Genomic DNA, 17659 nt, shown 5'->3' with positions numbered 1-17659 from the left:
AACACACTTGAACCATCAAGAATCCTTATCCCACAGGGCGAGAGGCTTCATCATTGAAAGAGGGCAGGTCGTGTCTCCATTAACATCCTCCATACTGTCCCAGGGAACAGGAAGATTTAAGTTTCCTTGGAAGTTCCATGGGTGGGATGTATTTGTACTGCTTTGACAGATTTATTTATAAACAAAATCTAACATTCCATCTATTGAAGCAGTCACTCCAAAATATTACTATTCTCTGGGTCTGAAATTGGATCAATAGAGTTATGACTTTTATGTCCAAGAGCTGTTATATCAGATCAATGGCTTAAACAACATGTTTTAGTGTCAATTTACAGGAAAGGAATCCAGTATCTACATAATACAATTAAGGAAAATTCCCCTCTTCAGCTAATAAAGCATACAACTTCTGTGCCTGAATATTTTGCTGTTTGCTTCTGCATATTGTGCATTTTAAAGAAACTTTATTTTAAATGACAGTTGGGTGTTCTCATCCATTTACACAAGAGGAAGAGAAAAACTGAATAGAAATGGGAAGTATGTGAGTTGGAAGCAGCATCTCTGTGGTATGCTGTCCCCAGAGTCTTAAAAAACTCCTCTATACTAACACCACACAGTAAAGGTTGGCTGCTACATGTCTACAATCCTCATCAAATCACCTTCAAATGGAACAGGAGATGTTGAAGGGCATGGGCAATGGACAGACAACGGCAGTGCGACTCATACAGAGCCATGGCACCAACAGAGGAGGGGAGACCATGGATCCTTAAATGGGATCAGATCCATGCTTTGTCATCCATACATCTGGGAAGCTAACTAGAAATGGTTTCACACATTGATACTACGGCTCTGCAAAGTTCCCAGGCAATGCCACCTTTCCTCCGTGCAAAGTCAGAGGCTTCTCCCCATTTAGAAATGGGAGTGGAGAAAATCTGTGCAAAGAGCCTTGAAGAGCTCTCCCTCATCAGCATAGAGTGTCTTCACTGCTGTAGCACTTCTAGTGTAGACTAGCCCATAGTAACTACTTAGTATTAAAGGTAGGGCTGCTGAATGTATCTTTTCCTGAAGATCTCTATTTCCCTGAAGGGTTGGAGCCACAGTGAACCTGGAAAAAAAATTCACATAAACCACAGCAATAAATTTATGTCTGATTCATAGATAGATTCATAGATACTAAGGTCAGAAGGGACCATTCTGATCATCTAGTCCAACCTCCTGCACATCGCAAGCCACAGAATCTCACCCACCCACTCCTATGAAAAACCTCACCCATGTCTGAGCTATTGAAGTCCTTAAATCATGGTTCAAAGACTTCAAGGAGCAGAGAAGCCTCCCTCAAGTCAACCATGCCCCATGCTACAGAGGAAGGCGAAAAACCTCCAGGTCCTCTCCAATCTGCCCTGGAGGAAAATTCCTTCCTGATCTTTTCCTTGAATTTAAATCACAGATAATAAACCAGAAGAGACTTGAATTCAGTGTTCTTGTAGCCATGTCAGTCCCAGGATATCAAAGACAAGGTGGGTGAGGTCATATTTTATTGGACCAACTTCTGAATAAAAAATGTTCTTAAATTCTTTCACAAGGTAAGTCTATGGTGGCATGTAGAGTACAGATAATGAATGCCCAGCTAGCATGGGTATAACCTGCTTATGTGAGTAGAATACAGACACACCAGAACCTTAGGTTATCTACCCTACCCTACACGGCTTCCTCCATGTGTAAGCAGTGCATCCCCTGTCTCTACTGCTATTTTTAGCAGTGTAGTGTCCTGCTGCCAGAGCCTTTCCCCACTGCCTCCCCCTGCCAGAGATTTTTACTGCTGTATGTAGCTACAAATGCCAGTGTGGATGCAGCCTGTCTTTTACCGTGACATATAGCTACACCTACACTACATGCCATCAAAAGTGTAGACAAGGACATATTACAACATATTTTAATGGTGGCATAACATTCCTGTGGTAACTACAGCCTTTACTGTCTTGGAAAAGTGATATTATGGAAGTATTTTTAGTGTGATAAAACATTGTGTTCTTCGAAAGAAGTTAATCGCTGTGGGTGAGATTCACCCCTTTGAACACAGCACAAGGCTTATCCATCACTTGAGGCACATTTAATTCCTAAAAATAGGATTTCAATGGGATTATAGTGATGTGTTGACTTTAGCCAGCCCTATGAATGTGGCAGGGAAGAAAGGATGAGTGAAATGTATCCTGTTTTTTCCTTTTAGTTGAATTTCCCCTTCCACGCTGTTCTTTTCTTTGTCCTGGAAAGTAGGAAAATCAATAACACGTGACCAGCCGGCTCTCCACACATGAACACCAAAAGTTCCACAAACTACACTTTGTGAGCTTCTGTGTAACACAAAGGAGATGGAAGTAGATCAATCAAATGGGGATGATTACTAAACATGGAAACACAGAAAGTGTGTCAAAAATTCCAAAAGGGAATAAAACATAGTGATTATATTTAATTTAATACATATCAAAGCTGCTAATGTTTTTGTGACAGCAAACATTTCCATTCACTGAATTAAAGGCCAGTCTCTCAGATATGAATTACAGGGTGCGCTTATGCAGAGCATTTATTTGTAAGGTCTTTTGTGTGCTTGTTGGTACCATGAACTCTGCAGGACTCCTGTGTGTTTAAAGTTAGGCATATATGTCAGGAGATCAGGTTGGAGCCAGTCTAGTGTAGTGGTCAGAGTCCAAATGCCGGAGTCAAGAGCTAAAACCGAGTCAAACCCAGGAATTAGAGTCAAGGACCAGAATCGGATTACCAGGAGTCAGGGAAGGCTGAAGCAGGGCTAGGACAGGACTGTAACGAGGCCAGATATAGTCAAGAGCAAGGCTTGGAGTGAGGCAAGCAGAGGGAGGCAGAAATTCCACCAGATGTATGTGTTGAACAGTCATAGATCCTTTGCAGCTGCTTGGCTTTAAAGCAAGCCACCGGACTGCCTTCGCCAATCAGGTGGTTCTGCTGTGGCCCAGCTACATTCATTGGCTGTCTGGCAACTGGACAGGGGCTGCTGCAGGGCCTCATTCCTGATAATATGCTTCATTACCTTGCTGAATTGAGGCCATAATTGCTGTCTGCCACCGAAGTATGACCTACTGCTGCATGTAGCACAATATAAAGTTAAAAAGCTAGCATACCAACTACATTATTATTTGGAATTTTAGGTTCCAAAACGTCATCTCACCTATAATAGTTTTACAAATGACATTTTAAAAACTTATTTTTCATATGAATTATGGAATATTTATCCTATTGCGTTACCCAGCCAGCACTGGCCTGGATTATCTATGTAAATGATCATCAAATAGAAGAGTGGATGTCAAGGGAAAGCACAAGATGAATTAGATCTAGTGGAAGAAAAAGAGTATAATATATGATGGAAATGTGCTATCATCAGTATGGTTGAAGAAGCTACTGGTCTTATATGGTTTATATTTTATTCAAGATAGGGTACAAAAATAGCTGACTTCTCCAATCTCATGGTTTTTCTTTCAGGCTTAATATGTTTCAAACTCTAAAAATAGATGTTTGTTACTCTGAGAAGCAAAAATACATAAACTTCAATTTTCTGCTTTGAAATATTTGGTTTATATGATTGGTTTGGAGTGAGGCAACCAGAGGGAGGCAAAAAATGGTCTATAAAAGGATACTGTAGAAAGTACTATTATAATACAAGAAGGTCTATAAAATTATACTGTAGAAAGTACTATTATAATAATGGTACTTTATGTCTTGGATATATTGTAGACCTGTGGAATATGGATATCCTCAAGTGACTATTATAGAGAGAATGTGAGTGAGGTAATATCTTTTATTGGACCAACTTCTATTGGTGAAAGAGACAAGCTTTTGAGCTACACAAAACTCTTCTTCACATTTGGGAAAGGTGATCAGGATGTCACGGCTAAATACAAGGTGGAACAAATTGTTTATCATAAGTATGTTATGGCAACCCATGTTGCCAAAAAATCAAAATAAATTGGGCAATTAACACCTCTCCAGTCATAGGACAAATAAGAGTTAGTGAGTTACAGATTGTTGAATGGTTTCTTGCAACATGTTTTACTCCTCATGCTTAACAATCTATTTCACACTGTATTTAGTTGTGACACTCTGATTTCCTTTCCCGTACTGAAAGAAAAGCTCTATGGGACTCAAAAGCTTGTCCCTTTCACCAACAGAAGTTGGTCCAATAAAAGATACTACCTCACCTGCCTTTTCTCTCTCTCTCTCTCTCTCTCTCTCTCATATTCTTGGACCAGCACAGTTATGATAACACAATGAACAACAGTTATGTCATGTAATTCCTATAAAAGGAATCCAGACAATAGCTGTTAGAGCTAAAATATTTTCTGACCTTTCCAGAAAATTGTGTCAAAAACCACTTCATACACTTTTGGCCTTTATAAGGAAGGCTAAAAAATGTTTTAAGAAAGAGTAATAAGGTTTATTATATTTATGTTATATTTTACTCAATAGGGTAGCATTGTGGGTTACACATCTCATTTTCATGAATGTCCTAAGGGAACATAAGTCATGCAGCGTTACTGAAGCAAACGTCAGCAAAATAAAACAATATAATGTAGGACATTCAATCTAAAGCAGCAGAGAATGGCAATGAACAGTCCCAGTTTCTCACACTGACAAGGTTTCTCAGAGTAAAGTATCAAAAGTTCCTTAAAAAACAAAGTTCCATTCAACACAGGCAGTTTATTCCAGCTGTTGGGGAGCCTCCCCACAAGTTTGTGTCCAGTTCGTATCTTTTAGCCACAGCCTCCTTATAAGATTCATATGAAAGAAGGAAGGATTTATTTCCAGTCTGCCCTAGTGAATATAACAAAGTGGGTGCCAAACTGTGAACACATTTATACAGTGTGAGAACAAAATCATCTACACATGAAGCGCCCAGCCAATAAAAGATGCTGAGTGCCTAGAGAGTCCTAACCTTTCTATAGTAACACTTAGCAAATATTAACTAATTTATCACCACAATACCCTCAGAGGTACAGTGCGAAAGTTCAAGTCAATGGGAATGGAGGGCATTCTGCACTTCCCAAAGAGTGTTGAAAGCCTTATCAGATCCACAGAAGAGGCAGCTTTTTGGCTCCTGAAAGCTATAGTTCCAGTCCCATCTTCCTCCTCCCCTCAAATTTGCAGACACTTAAAATGTTAAGGACAATTTTGTCTTTCATATTTTGCCTGTTCCCTTAACAGATGTCTTTGGGAGTGTAAGCTTTTATTAACTGATTGCTACAGATTCCAGGTTATCCATGATCTCACCACCTCATTAACTGTGCATGGGGCATATAATTTATGATCATGATCATGTGTCTGATTTTTTGGGAATTGCAGACAACACACTAACCGGGTTGCTGCTATAAACTCCCTCCCAGATGGTGACCTACAAATGAGCCCTCTACTCTGCTTACACAGTCAGTATGACCTCTGGCCACCAGGGCACTGTTTAATAATCTGAGAAGCAACATGGTCTAGAGAGCTAGGCACGTGTTGAGAGTAAGGACTTTTGGATTCTAAACCTATCCCTGAATGGGGATGATAATAATACAATACTTACCCTAACAGAGATATTGTGATGAATAATTAGGTAATGTTTGTAAAACACTATAATGTGAGTGTTAATGGTGACTAGAAAGTAAACAAAACCATTCGGGGCCAAAACCACTTCTTATTTGGACAACTGTCCCTTGAAATATTGTCCCAAAAGTTGACAACTGTGTACATACCCCAACACTAACAGAAGCTGAGGATACTCACTGTTTGTCAGGATCAAGCCTAAAATAGAGTGCGCAAACATCAATTTTCAAACCACTATTTTCTAACTTCTGTCAATTTTCTGGTTACAGTCAAAGAGGAGACAACAATACTCACAAAGAGAATTTTCTTTGTTTTAGCTCTCAGTGGCTGACTTTCTGAAGGCATAAATCTAAAATCATTCTCCACTCTCCCCCAACCCAGCTAAAGTTGAGTTTCAGATACATTACATGGCATTATAATTAATTTACTGAGTACATATTATTCTGTTGTACAAAAAAGGCATTCTTCTGATGGGGGAGAAAGAGAACTATTTCCAGCAAAGTATTAGGTGTCAATTGGAAAACAAGAACATCTTGAAACAGTTCAGTGAAGAGCATTTAGCTGGAGCACTCGTCAGCTTTAAATTCCAACATGGCCATTTACAAGTCAGACAACCCAGCCTATGTTTAGGGATAATATTTTTACATGGATGAACAATATGGAGAAATGTCTTTAATATATGAGAAAATAGTAACAGTCCAAGAAACAATACACACATGCGTAAATTTCTCTTCTCTTGTATTTTCTGACAGCAAACCTATTTATTATGTCCAGGCTGAGGAACGCAGATCTAAGTTCATGTTAATATTCTCCGATGTCCTATATGCTGTATTCTAGCATATTAAAAGCACTAAAAACTGCATATCCTTACAGTATTTCACTGCCATAAAGCAACAGGAAAAGTTTGCCAGCTCCTTTTCCACTTGTTTGATAATCTGACAGATGGAAATTCAGTCCCCTATTTTAGTAATAGCATATAGAGTCATTAAGTCTCCTCCCTCATTGTCCCCCACTATACAACAAAAGGCAACATATTCACACAGACTCTTAAATTGCAATTTTTTTCATGTACCCATTTTGTGCATTCAAAGCTCATAATTATGTATTCATTCACTCAAACAGTATGAATCTAAAGCCATTTTCTTTCAATTTCTTTAGAAATGTGTGTGCACAAATGGGTATTTGTAGGTGCAACTTCAGAAAACTATTTGATAATTTGGCACTAAATGTAAGCAGTGGTTTTTTGTTTGTTTTTAATTATAAAGCTGTATGGGGACTGTCATAAAAATAAAGGGGAGGGTAAACACCTTTAAAATCCCTCCTGGCCAGAGGAAAAACACTTTTATCTGTAAACCCCCTTTATCTGTAAAGAAGCTAGGATAATCTCGCTGGCACCTGACCACAATGACCAATGAGGAGACAAGATACTTTCAAAGCTGGGGGAGGAGGGGGAGAAACAAATGGTCTGGGTCTCTCTGTGTGATGCTTTTGCCGCAGACAGAACAGGAATGGAGTCTTAGAATTTAGTAAATAATCTAGCTAGATATGCGTTAGATTATGATTTCTTTAAATGGCTGAGAAAATTAAGCTGTGCTGAATAGAATGGATATTCCTGTCTTTGTGTCTTTTCGTAACTTAAGGTTTTGCCTAGAGGGATTCTCTATGTTTTGAATCCAATTACCCTGTAAGGTATTTACCATCCTGATTTTAAAGAGGTGATTCTTTTTACCTTTTCTTATATTAAAATTCTTCTTGTAAGAAATTGAATGCTTTTTTCATTGTTCTTAAGATCCAAGGGGTTGGGTCTGTGGTCACCTATGCAAATTGGTGAGGATTTTTATCAAGCCTTTTATCAAAGCAGGGGGGGTGCAAGGTTTTGGTGAGGATTTTGTGGGGAAAGAAGTTTCCAAACAACACTTTCCCAATAAATCCAGTCAAACATTTGGTGGTGGCAGTGGAAGTCCAAGGGCAAAGGGTAAAATAGTTTGTACCTTGGGGAAGTTTTAACCTAAGCTGGTAAAAGTAAGCTTAGGAGATTTTCATGCAGGTCCTCACATCTGTACCCTAGAGTTCAGAGTGGGGAAGGAACCTTGACAGGGACACCAGATAATAACGTAATATAAAAGCATAAGCAGGACCTCTGGGGTAGTATCTTGTACTTTGAGATGATTACATACCAGAAAGAAACTAGATTTCAAATCACCAACTAGGATGTTAAAAGGTATGAAATAAGCTTTATCACCTTACTTATGCAAGAGGTATAAATCCATTGTCCAACAGGACAGAGTTATTCCTGCAACACAGGATTTGAAGGTGTCAGTATTTCAGGCACCAGACATGGCCGCATCAGTGTGCTAAGCCTGTTGACTCTGCTAAGGCATGGTCTATAGAACTAGAGTTGGTTGAATAGTATTAGCTGTAAAAAACACATGATGAATTTATATTTTGGTTTGTATATCATTCATGAGGCTATTTCTGATTTCTGCAAATGGTTTAGAGCAATGGTTCCCAACCTTTTCTCTGTGGTTGCACACCTTGATACTTTTAATTATTTTGAGGCACATCACCATATTGTCCCCTCATCACACCAGTTCTGCCTCGAGCCCCACTCAACCCCCACCTCACACCAGTTCTGCTCCCCAGCTCTCCCACCCCCACCAGTTCTGGCCCTCCAATTCCCTCCCATCCCCCCCCACTCCCAGTTCAGCAGCCCCACCTCAACTCTGCTTCTCCTGGTTCTTCCCTGTCCCAACCATGAGAGGAGGGGGGTTCCAGGGGCTCTTTCCCACCACCTCCAGCCATTGGCTGCTGGAGGGAGGGGGGGCAGAGGAGTGGAGGGATCCATTATTCATAGGAGGGGATGGGGCAGGAGAGAGAGATTGAGCTCTGATTGGTTGCTCTGCCCCTAGAGGAGGTAGGGCAGTGAGGAAGATGGCCAATGAGAAAGCAGCTTTCTCTTCTTCCTTCACCCTCCCTCACCCCCACTCTGCAGGACTCAAATTTGCTATTTTAACCTCACTTTGGGGAATGGAATGTGACACATGCATAATATTTGAAAAAGGCCTCATCCCGGAGAGCAAAAGTACAGAATGCAATCGGGCTCTGACACTAATTAAAATACAAGGGAAGAGTTTTTTTGTTCTCACGTGTAGTTTTTCAAAAAATTCCACAGCAAACCTGTTTGGGCCTGACTGTACACCAGTTTGCCACAGCACACTGGTTAGGAAACACTAGTGTAGATCTGGCCTAATTCATTCACATATGGCAATGGGAATAACACACAGGGCATTCAGTTTAAAATAAATAATACATAAAATAAACAGGTCTCTAACAGGAGGATTTCTATCCATTGAGCAACAGAAGGATTGTCATCATTACTAGGATTTTAATAACCATAATGTTACCGGAATTCTAGTTTTTGATCTAACATAGTATTGTTATGGGGTGAGGTTAAACTCATTGAAGCTGGTGGAAGTAATTGTTGCCCTTCACTTAAAATTGTAGAAACAGTTAATCTCCTTTATGAAATAATAGCAGTCTCTGCACAAAACAAAGGCACATCCAAGGCCACTCAAGAATTTAAACTATGTGGCTGGAGGTGCTTTGCCTGGTATTGTTTGAATAGAGCTGGATGGGAGACAAGCAGAGAGGCACACAAAACAGAAAGAGAATGCAGCTTCAAGCACAGCCTGAATAAGCATAGTAGGCAGCCCCTGGAAAAGCCTATAAAGAAGTTTTGGGCCGAGGCACTGACAAAAGAGGTTTAGGCCTGTGAATAAAGAAACACACTCTTGTTTGGGAAACAGGACTTTATACATTCTTTGTAAACAAACAAAATTGCATTGAAGAAACAACTGACTTCATCACCAATTTCTCCTTCCAGCGGGAATAATCTACAAGACTCCAAATTTTTGGATAGCTGTTCAGGCCAAAATGAGTAACAGTATGTCATTTGAAAAATGAATACACTTACATCCCTTAAGAATCTTCCCTTAGGCATATTTCCATTAGTAGTAAACCACTGTTAGACCTTAAAGTCACATTTTAACTATGCTTTTCTCCACTTAATTAACTATCAGAATGGCCAGTTTGTCTGTCTTTGGAGGCACAAGCTATCATGTTACCTCCTCTTTTCTCCTTAAATTCAAATATGCTCTGTGTGTTTAACTGTTCAAAACAAATTAAAAATAATCACCACCGCTAATATAACTTGGCACAATTTAGGTAAGCTATGAAATGGAGTCAAGTATCGGGGGTAGCTGTGTTAGTCTGTATCCCCAAAAACAACAAGGAGTCTAGTGGACCTTAAAGACTAACAAAATCACTCCATTCACCTGAAGAAGTGGTGTTTTTACCCACGAAAGCTTATGCTCAAATAAATCTGTTAGTCTTTAAGGTACCACCGACTCCTTGTTGTTTTTATGAAATGGAGGACTCTTCAAGCCAATATGCCTTCATATTACAACTAGAAATATTTGTAAAACTAAAATAAAAGAATCCCACCATCTGCTTAACTACCAATTACCAATAATTTAATTTTAATTCTGATACCAATTTTGCACCTGCATGTATTTGAGAGCACAATATATGTCACTCGGATATCTAAGTACTACAAATCAGGCACTTAGACATCTAAACAACATAAATTACAGACATCAGAAGGACTTCATGTTTGCACCTAAACTTCTTAGGCTCCACTAATTCAGTCCATAGACTATCAAATCTATTACCCCCTTGCAGAAAATATAGTATATTGAAATGCACTAGAAAGTTAATTTACTAACCAGGCCAAGTCCGATTTGATACAGGTGCCTAATAACAGCGATGATCAGAGCAAAAAAGGTTCCCTGATAAGGCCAGCATGCCTATAGAACAAAAACAACTTATAGCTGGTGTTGCTTCCAGATATCTGCACCTTTCATTGTGTGTCTCATATGCTGACAAATACTGTATTACTGTTACCTCTCACTCTGGCTTCCTTTCTTTCCATAGGTCTGTTTTTCTTTCCTCTGTCTCCTCTTTTGGAAACAGCAAAAGGGGATAGTATCGCATTTATACACAGAAGTTCTCTCCTGTCAAGCCCATTGAAACCAATGGGAGTTTTGATGCTGTAAAGATGGTATGGACTTCAAGATTTGACTCACTTTCCGTAACGGTAGTGGTAATATCATAGGATGGGGTTCTCAACTATTCCAGGTGGAGCTTTTCTCCATAATGAGGCTGGTTCCTGGACTACTTCTCCTCCCACTATTGATTGTGAAACACCCACATGGCAACTGCAGCAACTTACTACTAATGAATCTCCAATAACTTCCATTATCCCTATTTTATTCTTTGTAGGTTATTATACCACAAATCACGACAATAGTATCTGAGTGCCGTATAGTATTAAATGAAGTAATGCACCAAACATCCATCACATATTTCTTCTCTTAGGGCTTGTCTACACTACCGCTTAAGTCAATGTAAATTATGTTGCTCAGGAGTGTGAAAAAACTACCCTCCTGCATGACATAAGTGGCATCGACTTAACGCACTGTCTACACCATGTTATGCCAGCGGGAGTCACTCTTCTGCAGACATAGCTTCTGCCTCTCATTGAGGTGGAGTAATTATGTCGACGGGAGAGCACTCTCCTGTCGACCTAGCGTGTCTTCATCAGATGTACTACATTACAATGCTACATCAGTGCAGCTGTGCCAGTGAAGACAAGCCCTCATGCTCGCCCCAGGAGAGAAGCATGTGAAGTGGAGCATTTAGTTTAGGATTTTTTAAAATATAATATACATTAGAGCTGTTCAGAACATTTTTGATGAACTATGATTTAACTGAAGCCTAAACATTTCATGGAGATGTTGGATTTTTTGTGTGGAAGGTATTTTTGTGTGCAGGATAAAAAGAAAGAGGAACCTCAAAGGTTATTGTGAAATGGAATTGTCATTCTCTGGATAGCTCTCATACACAGAGAGCTCAGTATTAAAGAAGGCAAGTTCAAAGAAAAGCACCTTTTCAATTGGAGCAGAAGGAAGTGAAGCTGCTAATGGTCCTTGGCATAAGTGCTGGAACTAGGGTTGCTGGGGGTGCTGCTGCACTCCCTGGCTTGAAGTGGTTTCCATTATATAGAGAGTTTACAGTTTGGTTAAATATCTCTCAGCATTCCCACTATAAAAATTGTTCCAGCATCCCAGTCCTTGGTTCCTGTGTGAGTTCATTCGACAGTTTCAGGATGTCATCGCACCCCCCAAGAACTCTCTGCCTTCTGCACAGACGAATTTTATCCTTTTTGATAGAAAGTTCCATTGTGCCAGAGGAATGAATTCCTCAGCCCAGGTCTATATCTAGATCTTCATCAACAACCATATTTATGTATTTGGCAGTGATGGAACTCCCTCATCATAAATGGGGTTAAGAGATGAAGTAGCTTGGTGGCATTGCCTGGCCAACAAGCACCTACTGATGCAAAAGCCGGGATCAGATTCAGCCATCTAAGAATCCTAAGGGCAGAAAAAGAAGTGCTATAGAGTAAACTTGACTTCTGACCTAAAGCCCAGTGAGGTCAGTGAGAATCTTTCCATTAATTTCCATGGTCTTTTGAATCAAGTCCTTACAGCAAAATTTTCAAAAGCACTCAGCTCCCACTTAGACACCAAAATAAGTGAGTGAATGTTGGGTGCTTTTCAGTTCTTTTAAATATCTCTATTGATATCACAGTGCAAGATGCTGGGTGCTGAGCATTTTTGAAAAATCTAGGCACTTAGCTTCCATTTGGGAACCTCAACGGAGTGTTTTTAAAAATTCTGGCCCTTAGTGCTGTGATGCTTCAGTGATGACCACTTGGGAAGTGCTTAAAATGGAGGAAAAGGCGTGAAAAGGTATAGTAGAGATCAAACACAGATCAACCAATAATAACCAAGATTTCTAGAATAAAATAAAATACAGGTGTAAGATTGAGTGAACCACAGCAATTTAAGATTGGGCATGTTCAGCTAAAATAGGCCAAGGAACTGGCCAAAGGTGGTCCTGGATAGCTCCCAGGTCTGCCATCTTCACCTCCACAGTCAGTATGAGGGTATTGTGTAGATAGAAAGAATCAAGTCATCTAGTTCTTAGGTCATCACATTGGGACAAACGGCAAAGGCTGTAGCTGACAGATAAGAACTGAGGTACAGAACCCTGCTGATGGGTGCTAGGAGAGGTTTTAATGGCAGTGACTTGAAAACAATGACGTTTTCCTGGCTAGCTGGAGAGACTGCATTAATTTAATTCCATGCTGCTATTTTGTACTTCAGTACAGAATAGCATGGAATTTCCTAAAATTTGAAATTACCTTTTCAAGCCATTACATTCCTGTTAGTATGGAAACAGGGGCAGAAGCATAACAACTTTACATGGTGTCAAATAAACACTGCAAAATAAGGAGAAGTGAGGTGGTGTATGTTTGTGAGAGAGGAAAAAGAAGAGAGACTGCAAAAGGATGCTAGCATTGAATCCACTAAAGGCTTTACATTTGATTTTTCCAGGGGACTGGTGTGAGCGGAAGCAATGCCGTGCCCATTACAGGATTGTGCAGAAGCTGAAGGAAGACAGTGGAGAAGTACAAGTATGCTCTTTTATAAAAGCCTTAAGAAGGGCATATATTTAAATTCTTACTTGAGAGTGAAAGTAGAAAATAATAGTGGTGATGCTTGATTAATATTGTTCCCAAATGGATTCTAAAACATGTTTCTACCACATGAACCAAACACTTGGGAAAAGAGAAGCATTTACAAGGAGTTGGCTTATATGGAGTAGCACACAATTATGAGGGAGAGTCAACAGGAACACTAAGGGACAAACTTTGTGTTGGAATCTTAGATCAATAACTTTCCCAGAAATTGCAGTTAAGTATTGTAAAAGTCTGTACCAGCAGTTCAGAGAGAGTAATAAGACCTATCTACCCATGCTAGATGATATTCTTTCAATATTGGAAGGTGTCCAAGTATTTCCTCTAAGTCCTCAAGTCATTTTTGGCAGATACAGTGCTAAGTTAACTACTTTTACTATACCATTTGGATAATATTATCTATTCAGATTTCCCCTTTATCATTATTGGTGCAAAGATCTTCTGGAGAAACCCAACAGAACTATTGGAGTACCTGAAGGGAGTCATTGCTTATATGGATGATATCCCAAGATATGGCTGACCTAAGAGGAGTATGATAAAAAAAAAAAACCCAATCAAGCCTGAAAACAATTAAGTCTTTGGGTCTGCAGCTCAATAAAGAGAAGTGCGTGTTGCACCAGAAACAGCTACATTTCTTTGGATATTGTAATAATGAGGTGTGCATAAGTTCGAGCTTGTGAAAATGAAAGCCATCACGGAAATGCAGTCTCCTGATTCAATTCCAGAACTGGAAAGAATCCTGATTCAATTCACTAATTTTGCAGATATATAGCCAATCTGTCAGAAATATCTGAATGAATCCTGAAATGTGAAAAGGGTAACAGGAGATGCTCAGATAATATTCTGTATAACTATTACATCCCCCCTTCTTCCTGCATCTCAGCTTAACTTTTTGCTGAATCAAAGGCCAGAGTTCTGTCTTTTCAAGATTTTTTTAAAAGCATTACACAGTGTTAAACCTCAGTGCTATTATATGCCAGACCCTGTTAAATGGATACTAATAGGTTCCATTTAATTTAAAACAAAGAGAGAGCACCATGCACTTAGTAAAACAAACATTTAAATACTACAAAACACATAGGAAAGAGTATAAAAGATTGTAAATAGTATTTGGAATATTATGAATAACTTATTTAAAAGTTATTAGACAGTAAATCTACTGGCATTCCTTATGCAGGCTTTCCCTCTGTTGTTTCTGTTACAAATATAAGCTTTGAACATAAGGTTTTCTATACTTCACACACATCATACCATATTCCACTCTGATCTTCTCTCAGAGATGATTTCTCATTCTTTATAGTGTGATCACGTCTGTGTGTGTGTGTGTGTGTGTGTGTGTGTGTGTGTGTGTGTGTGTGTGCTGCACTATTCACAACTTGAGAAAAGGTAGCATCTCAGTCCTTTCAAACACTTCAGAACCCTGTCAACAAACAACCAGCCTGCAGAATCTCCACAACTAGCAGCACTCCAGCCCTTGGGTTAATATCTGACTGGTCCTCTCGGTTGCTGGTGAAATAGAAATCTGTAGCCAAAGTCACACAGGGACTGGGATCAGCATATAGACTATCCATTTCCTGGATCTCTCTAAGGCTCTCACTCTATAGGGCACCATCTTTGCCTCATAAACGCAGCTAAGTCTGGCAAGGATTCACAAACCGTCACCTCACTTTGTGCTGCTCCATTTTCTCTCTATAGCTGAAGCAACATCTCAGTTTAAAGGAGTTAGCTGATGGCTAAATGTGAGCTCCACGGTCTCTATGGCCTCTAGGAATGACAAATGCTTCCCCCACCATCTCTCTCTCTCTCTCTCTCTAGGTCCATAATGCATGTTATGGTGGACCAAACATTATCCTAATGCACAGCTTTCCTAGTAAGTAAAGCTGGAATAGCATAGATCTGTATCCCAAGTCATATAGGGATGGGGCCCCAGCCTTCACAGGAGACACATCTCTTGGACCTGTGTTGATCAGATGCTGAGTCCATAGGGTTGTCTTCAACTCCTGCATTTATTACCTCCCTCTTTGTTCTCTGATTCACTCAGGTCTCAGGGCATGGCTAGAGTATGACCTGCCAAGTGGGTTGCATGCTATGAAAATGTCCAATATAGCCTTAAAACAGCTACTGAGCATGTCTAGTAACTACCACGCTCTGTTCTGAAAGTTTTTGATGAGAGTTGCCCTGCCTTCCTCTCTGCAAATGTGCAGACACACAGGTATCCAAATCACATCCATGTCTCCTCCCACCACTTCTTTCCCCCTCCAATGGAGAAAAAACATCCAATGCACTAATATAAAGCATGTGGGTTACAAAAGCACTCGATATTGAAGTTCAACAAGAGAATAAGCATTTGAATAACCATTTGAATAATCATTTAGTGCAACAGTATTTGCTTCTGTGACTCCAATAAGCCAGCTCTAATGCATTCGGAATCCAGCATCATGGGTCTAGGTTATATTGCTAAAGGGTCACGATGATTCGTTTAAGATAGCTGCATATTGCTCCAAGACACTGAAACTGAAACCTCCACCAGCCTCTGTCAACATCCCCTAAGGGCAAAATCACTGTAAACACAAAGAAGTCTTCCTGGATGTCAGCAGCACCAGGTGTCCAGGATTCCCAGACAACTATCACTACCCCAAAAGTATGTGGTACTGGCCAGGGTAAACAGAATGAGGAGGCATGCTCTGAATAAGCATACCCCTATGTAATGTCCAACTGCATTAAGTAAAGCTACATTATTGTGACATTTTAAGGTTATAAATCAAAGTCAAATTGGCCAAATTCTGATACAAGCACTCACTACTGAAGTCTTGGGGACACAATGAAGTCACTGGGATTGCATGCATGTAAACCAAGGGCAGAATTTGACAACTAATTGAAAATCAAGAGGAAATTATCTTTTAACTGGCATCAACCTCAACACCTGATAGTCTAGTAGGACTGACATATTCTTTATTCCTAAATGATACGTTACTTGAAGCAAATTCTTGTTAAAGTAATGGACATGTTTAATAAATATTCTTTAATGCAGAAAAAGTAATGCTCTTAATAGAGGTCTATTTACTGTATTACCTCGTGTTAACATGACAACATTTTTCTCCACACTGGGGCCAACAAATACTACTACGTATGTAAGATTTTATAGGATAAACTTTCATAAAATCACCACTTCTTAAGAGTCCCTCACACTGTGCAAGTTGAAAATTGTGCTATATCTTATTTAAAACATTCAAAATGTAGTTCCATTAAGTATTATTTTTAAAGGGTAGGAAAAACACATGGATGACATTACATTGCTATTCTTTGCCCTGGTGAAATCTGACATTTCTTTCATTATTTAGTGAGAGATTGAATGCTGAATGTATTTTCCTTTTTGCTGGAAAAAATAAATTTTTTAAGCAGCTCATACACTGTAGCCAAACAGTAATCAAAAACCTTTCCACATTTCTTGAGTAGCACACTGTTTACACTTTGGTAGCTGTCAAGTGTATGAAAACCATGCTTCCCTTTGGGGATTTGCAAGCTGTAACTAGACATTGCCCATAGGTTACAGCACTGAAGTATTTGAGTGGGGATTAATTTATTGGAACATTTTTTATAAACGTAGAAAATTTCACTTTAGCCAGGAAAAACAATTATGGTAAATATTAAATTTTGCAATAAACCAAAACAAAAAACTCAAAAGCAAATAAGTAGCTTGTCTTTCCAAATATAATAAAATTAACTGGCTGTGTAATATTATTATTTATATGGTGGTAGGTTTGAGGTCACAATATGTTACATGCTGTGCAAACAAAGTAGAACAGGAAGTAATCAGCTTAATCTGCAGCTAGGGAGGTTTAGGTAGATATTAGGAAAAACTTTCTACCACTAAGGATAGTTCAGCACTGGAACAGGTTACCTAGAAAGACCAGAACATAAGAAAAGCCATACCAGGTTAGACCAAAGGTCCATCTATCCCATTATCCTATCTTCCAGCAATGTCCAGTGCCAGGTGCCCCAGAGGGAATGAACAGAACAGGCAATCACCAAATGATCAATTCCTTGCCACCCATTCCCATCCTCTGGCAAACAGAGGCTAGGAACACCATTCCTGCCCATCTTGGCTAATAGCCATTGATTGACCTAAAGCAGTGGTTCTCAACTATGGTTCACCGCTTGTCCTGGGAAAGCCCCTGGCACACCAGGCTGGTTTGTTTACCTGCCGCATCTGCAGGTTCACCCAATCGTGGCTCCCACCAGCCGGGGTTCACTGCTCCAGACCAATGGGGGCTTTGGAAAGTGGCGTGGCCCGAGGAATGTGCTGACCGCCCTTCCCCCAGCCTCCATTGGCCTGGAGCTGCGAACCATGGCCAGTGGGAGCTGTGATCGGCCGAACCTGCGGACGCG

The sequence above is a fragment of the Dermochelys coriacea genome, chromosome 5 (assembly GCF_009764565.3).
Source record: "Dermochelys coriacea isolate rDerCor1 chromosome 5, rDerCor1.pri.v4, whole genome shotgun sequence".
Taxonomy (NCBI): Eukaryota; Metazoa; Chordata; order Testudines; family Dermochelyidae; genus Dermochelys; species Dermochelys coriacea.
Note: the sequence above shows the minus strand (reverse complement) of the source record.